This window comes from Telmatherina bonti (genome assembly GCF_933228915.1).
Source record: "Telmatherina bonti genome assembly, chromosome: 17".
NCBI lineage: Eukaryota > Metazoa > Chordata > Actinopteri > Atheriniformes > Telmatherinidae > Telmatherina > Telmatherina bonti.
In genome coordinates this window covers 24,038,550-24,045,121 of record NC_136615.1, presented here as the reverse complement: position 1 = coordinate 24,045,121, position 6,572 = coordinate 24,038,550, and positions in this window count along the sequence as shown.

Here is a 6,572-nt window from a genome sequence, read left to right as displayed (position 1 = left end):
ATGGCTTTAGACGTGAAGAGGGAAAGCAGCAAACTGTGAGGCTTTCCCCTGCTGTTTTTAACTCTCTAATCATCCTGGGGAAAGCCAAGGAGGGCGCTGGTTTCACTCTCTCTTTACTCCGCCAGATAGTCTGCATCTTCTCTTGACTGCTCTGCAAAGGATAGCTAAACATATGAGCCAGTCTTCCACTGTAAAATCTGACACCATGTTTTTTTTTTTTTTTACTAGTTTGCTATTTATGTAAATTATATTCAAAATAAACAAGCTATTTTTTTTCTTTTCAAGATAGACATTCCTGCCTTTTCTATTCTGCGATGGTGTCCCTCAAAATAGAAACTCACTGCAGTATCAGTATTCATGCAGGGCATGGCACGTGATAACATAGGTAAACCCTCAGATTCCATCACCAACTGCAAACCTGACTCCCATCCCCCCCCTCCACCACCTAGCAACCGCCACTGCTTAGCAACAGTTCGTCATACCGACACTGACTTGCTTCCTTTTAGTATGCAAGTCTCACACACACACACATACACACACTAACCTGGTTATTTTTTAAAGCATTCACTTGGCACACCATCTGAATCCCATGTAAATTATGCCAGGAGGCTTTTTAGAACGCATGCCTGAATTTTAAAGAACCTGACTGATTTAAACCATAAATGTGACTTCTTTTTTTTTTTTTTTATCATATTTTGTTATTTTATCCTATGAAAAGCATTGCTTGGAATGTTCTGTTTATTCATGTGATGTTGACGTAAACTCTTTGTGTTAAATGTCATGGATGTATTGTTGATTTTTCTTTATATTTATGTGCAGTTCCAGTCAAAGCTGTCATATGCAGTCTTTTGTGTGTGTGTGTGTGTGTGTGTGTGTGTGTGTGTGTGTAAGTGTCTGACCTAATTAAATCTTTAGTTGATTGGAATATGCAAATAAGTGTTGTATTTTAAACAAAAACCAGACTGTTAATTTCAATGTTAGTCATTTTTTGTATCATGCTGGTTTGAAACAGTTTTGAGAAGTTAGCCAACTTTGTCACTTTGTGAATGACATAACACATCATCACTGGGCCTCAGTACAAGTTAAGCAAAACCATGATTTTAATATTATTCTTACCTGTCAGTCTGGAGTCTCAGGTCAGATTTGCATCTCATCCGACCAGATTCCACTCGGTTTTCAGCATATCAACCGGCAGTGGTCCAGTGCAAGCGAAGATGACTTCAGTGTATATATTCAGCAGAGTTCTCTTTACACTGGATGCCTGTAAAAACATTTTGTAGGCAATTCAGAGATTTTTGCTTTGCAAATTTGCCTGTAAATGCTTTAGATCCAGCTGCCAGGCTCTTACTATCTTTTTCTCTTATACCAGCCTCTTCCAAAACAGTTTTTTTTTTATTTATGTATGCCTTTATTTTTATTTTTCATCTTCCTTTCATCACAGTCTAATTTTATTAATGTCAAATTATCCACATGCAGTTTATATCTATGTTCACTGCAAAATATAAGTATAGAAGGTCCAGTCTACCGAGATAAGAACAACTAGCTATTACTACAGCATAATAAGTGCCACTAACATAAAATGTGGCTCAAAAGATATCAACTTTAGAAATGTATTATAGAACTGTGGTTTATTTATTTATATATTCATATATCTCTAATCGTTGCTTTTTGTTCTCCAACTCAAAATCTACAATGTTCCTGCACTTTTTCCTCAGACTTCTCCTCCACCCTCATGCACCATGCCGAAATTAACTTGTTACAGCTCACCAGATTTTAAAGCAAGATATCCCTTTCCGTATAACACATTAACACATAAAACTCATTTAATTAGAGAAATAAGTGTTCACCAGTGAGGTAACTCTGAGAGCCTTTAATGTGTAAACGACGCACCCACTTCAAAATTTTTATTTGTTTATTCGTACGTGCTCCACACACTGCAGTGAGGATTTGCTTCTCACACAAGCATTACAGCATCATACACACATGCTGCAGTCATGCATGTCTTACATGTGCCTGTCAGTTGTCACTGTTTCTCCATTTCTTTTGTGCACGCACTTGCAGACATACATCACACAGGATCTAGCAGAAAATGAGGTTCTTGTGAGCAGGCTGGTATGACTCACTGCTCTTGTCCGTTAGCTGATGCTTCTCTCCGCAACAGATTGTGACAGGCAAAAGTGACTCACAGTGAATCTTCATATGCATAAAGACACATGGCTCTGATTTATTTGTTTTGGCTTATACATGTCATGTCAAGTTTTGCTTTTTGTGTTTTGTTTTGTTTTGTGTTGTCTTTTTTGGTTTTTTTGGGCTGACAAAAAACTCAGAATTAAGATTTAAACATCATTTAAATATATAGTCTTAATATAACTATTTTTTATTCTTATTAGTAAACTAAGCTCAAGCTCCAGATTTACCCTCCTTTTAAACTTCCAGCTGCGTTATATTCCATTGAAACTAAACTTTAGAATGTGATGTGAAACGATTCAACTAACAACATCCAGCCATCTAATGGACAGATCTGCATTTGTATTGCATTCCAGTCTTCCTTGTTGTCCACCTCTTTACATATTAAACCAGAATTTATGAATCAGATGCCTGTGTACCCCCGAACAATGACCTTCTGAAAGTAAAGTTTCATGAATTTCAAGAATGTGCCGAGTAGAAGTTGAATGCATGTGTTGGTACAAAATACAGCTCATTTTAAAGCAGGCTAAAGCTGGAATATTCATTATGTAGGAAGGAGCCTGCAAAACAACACACAGCATTACTAGTATGTTTCAGGCAATAAGAGGAAGATGCACAAAGCAAAATCATATTTACATTTTGGGGTAACTTTTGACCAACAGACAGAAAACTACAAAAAGAAAAAGACATAAACTAAAAATTGCATTTGGTGCCATTTTTCATCTAGAATTGTGAGGAAAAGGGGGAAGCACATCAGTCTCTCACAATCAAGAGAGCAGGACACTGTATCCAGATGGCAGAACAAAGCCTCAGGTCAGTTTTAATGAGCAAAGCTAATTACCACATGACTGTTTTATCTGTCCACTCGCAGTGGACTGTTGTCCCGTAATGGTGTATACAACAGGAAGGAAGGATACCCTACCCCCTACAACTGCAACACACACATGTTGGGACACAGACAAACACAGCTGATTCACACATCCTGGTAACTTAGCAATGGCTGAATGCTAGAAGATTTTATTTTTATTTTTATCATATATAAAAAAAAGAGTTTCTAATCTGTTCATGTTCTGTATTTCAGGCTTTCCTTCATTTTGTTCTGTTTCTGTCAATCAGCCCATAATTCACTTAGCAGAATTTCCATCGGACTGGTCAATCTGGGAAATCTAGTGTTTAAAAGTATGGTCAGGCAGGTAACCAGCAAACAGGGTGATCACTCAAATGAGACGCAGATTTTTTTGTGGAGCAAGGAAAACTTGCAGAAACAGAATCATAAGTGAATCATCCCACTAGTCAGGAAAGACAGAAGCTGGTCTCGGCTAAACTCTGGACATGTGAATCTACTGGGAATTTGCCTAAACACACCTAGTTTGACATAGGATCATAAAAAAAAATCTCTGATCATAAGAAACAAAGGCTAAACTATTTCGTCACAATTTCAGTGGTGTGTGTGGATGAAGCCAGATAGGGGTCAGGATAGTGGTCAGGGTAGAGAGACAGGCAAATTCAGGGGCAGGAGCAACCTTTAGGACCCTAGCCTCTATGAAGCAGAGAGCAAGAAACTTTTAAGAAAGGTGAGTCAAACCTGTAAGATTTTTCCCAGGAAGGCCTGAAGTTTCCATTTCAAAAAGGCTTTGTAATGTACAAAATGAAGGTGTGAATATTTGAATGTACCAACAAAAGTCTGAGAAACACACGTACATGTCATAATACGACTTTCTTTATGGTCATTATTAAAGCGGATGAAGATTATAACAGACTCTCAAGTTACAATTTTGTGTTATTGGTAGGTTAGTTGAGTCCTAAAGTATAACTTAAATGATTTACAGAACCAGGACTTATAGCCATGACTGCATTTTGACATAACTTTATTCAGTCAGATGGGAAACAGAAACAGCTAATAAAAGTTAAAACAACAGAATTCTCAGTTGGGGGGACATTTGTGGTTAACACCAGGCTGAAAGAAACTTTTGTCAAAATGGACAGATGTACTTTTATTTTGTGATTTTCCGATTTTTGATATTTCACATTCACTTTAGTACTCTGAGGTTTTATGTACTTTATTTGTTCTTTTACGCATAGGTATGCAAAAATAATCTTCAAATTACTTCCTTTTATGAGTTAATTCAATGAAATATATCAGCATATTCAAAGGTTGGAAATACATTATTATAATTAATAATTAATAATAATAATAATAATTATTATTATTATTGCCTTGAAATAAAAGACTCTAATCTATGGAGCTTGATTTATTACATTTACACAAAAAATAATACAAACATATTTATTATTTAGCATAAACAATTTAAAAAGCCACATATTTATAGGACTTCATGAGATCCTCTCAGTATTATAGTTCTGATGGTTTCAGTTTTCGAGTGAGAAAATTCCTACAACAAATCCCAGAAGACACAAAGACTTTGCTGCCTACAGTTGTGTTTGTCTGTGCTCTGACAGGCAGGAAGGAGAGGCCATTAGTCACTGAGGTGCCATCAAGCTCTGTTTAATTGTCTCATTTATCTTCCCTCTGTTGCTGAACCCTGTGTTGCTGTTCGGATTTATTGGGAAGCCCTTGAGCACTCTGAAAAATACGACTATACTATCATTAATTGCAACAAGTGGTTCTATTTTTCTTTGTGAACATGCATGCTGAAGATGTGATCAGATAGTTGATAACATAACTGTAACTGCTCACTTCCTGACTCTTCAGCTGCCCGAAATGTTAATGATCTTCCTGTAATTTGTTCATGAAATTCATGGATATCTAAACTTTGAATAGTCATTAGTTTAGGATGAAGTTAAAACATATAATAATGAAACAACACTGATGACAATAAAGTGTTTTGAGTGCAGATGGACACAAATTCTGAATTTTATGCCACCAAGCACAATTTTCCAAATATTTTACTGCAATATGTTATTTATATTTTTTGGCAAAGGGACATTTACCAAGAAATACAAAAGGGGATATTTTGTTGCAGAATGGTGTCATGGTTGTGTTTTTAATGCATTGATTTGTGCCCATTTTACAGGAATAACAACTTTTTTTTACATTTTATTACAAGGCCGGGTTGGTGAGACAGAGCAGAGCATACAGAAAAATCATGTAAGCCGTGCCTTAGTGTGAGATTGCAGCCTAAAATGCCTTGCAAATGTTCACACAGAAAGTAAAATACACACAGTAAGCTGAAAATACATCCCTATGACTAAACATAAGCAGCAACAAGTTCAATCAAGACAGAGAATTCTGTGAAACATAAGGCTAGCCAATTCCCTTGAGGTACCTAAACTTCTGTTTGTGTTGTCCTTTTCTCAGAAAGTCGAACTCGCTTAAATAGAAACATAGAAATTATTCAAAGTAATCCATTATTTCATAATATTTGGAGGTTAGTTCCTCTTGTACTCAGTACATTAGCCGTGACTGAAGTTTGAAGCTGTTTTGCACGTTGATGCCCACTAACAAAGGCTGATACGTCTTGCATCTCGTCTCTTCTCTGAGCTCTCGACAGCCACTAAAAGTCAGTCTAACGTTGCTCTTGCTTTCTAACTCTCTCTTTCTTTTTCTCACAGTCTCCCAAAATGTCTGGTGTTTCATTGCTGAGTCAGCCATGGCGCATGCCTAAACAGCAAGTATGTTGACATCCAGGTCATGGCATGTGATGTGGTATAAAGCAAAACACAGCTGTCACATGATGTTTTGAACTGGGAAAAAAAAAACTGCATATATCTACAGGTTAATGATCATGCTAATGGTATAATGTAATGATGGAGTAGTGCTACTTGATTTATGAGTCAGTGGTAGCAATGCTATGGGTGATCTGTGCATTTACAAAGTATCTACAGTGGATTTATACTGATTACACCTGTTTATCACTTCATTTACAGCTAGATACACAATTCACAGTAGGACCCTGATTACCACAAACATTTGATCAAGTGTATATTGTAGTAAAATACAAACAAAATGAAATCTAGTTTAACTTAATTTGCCAATATCATTTTTCTTTTTACTAATAAAAGGCAGTAATTTAACCCTAAAAATGTTAGATCTTGGCAGAAATAAAATAACCCAGATATTCTAATCTTGTGTCATAATTTCTTTTTTTTAGTGTTCTTTTGGAAAATAGACTAAAATTAAACGTGCTGAGTTCATTAACATTAGATTAATCAAATGCAGCCACTTAAGGCCCTCTGCATATGGTACAGTATCTGATACTGAAATAACCCAGCACATAACTACACATGAAAACTATTTCAGGACTGCTGTCGTCCTCTTGTGACTCTCACTGTAATTTTAATAAGTGTTGTTCTGTAATGTTAAAGTTGTGATTTGAGAGCGAGGGTAGGCGGGATGGAGTGGAATCAGGGAGCCAGATAAGAGG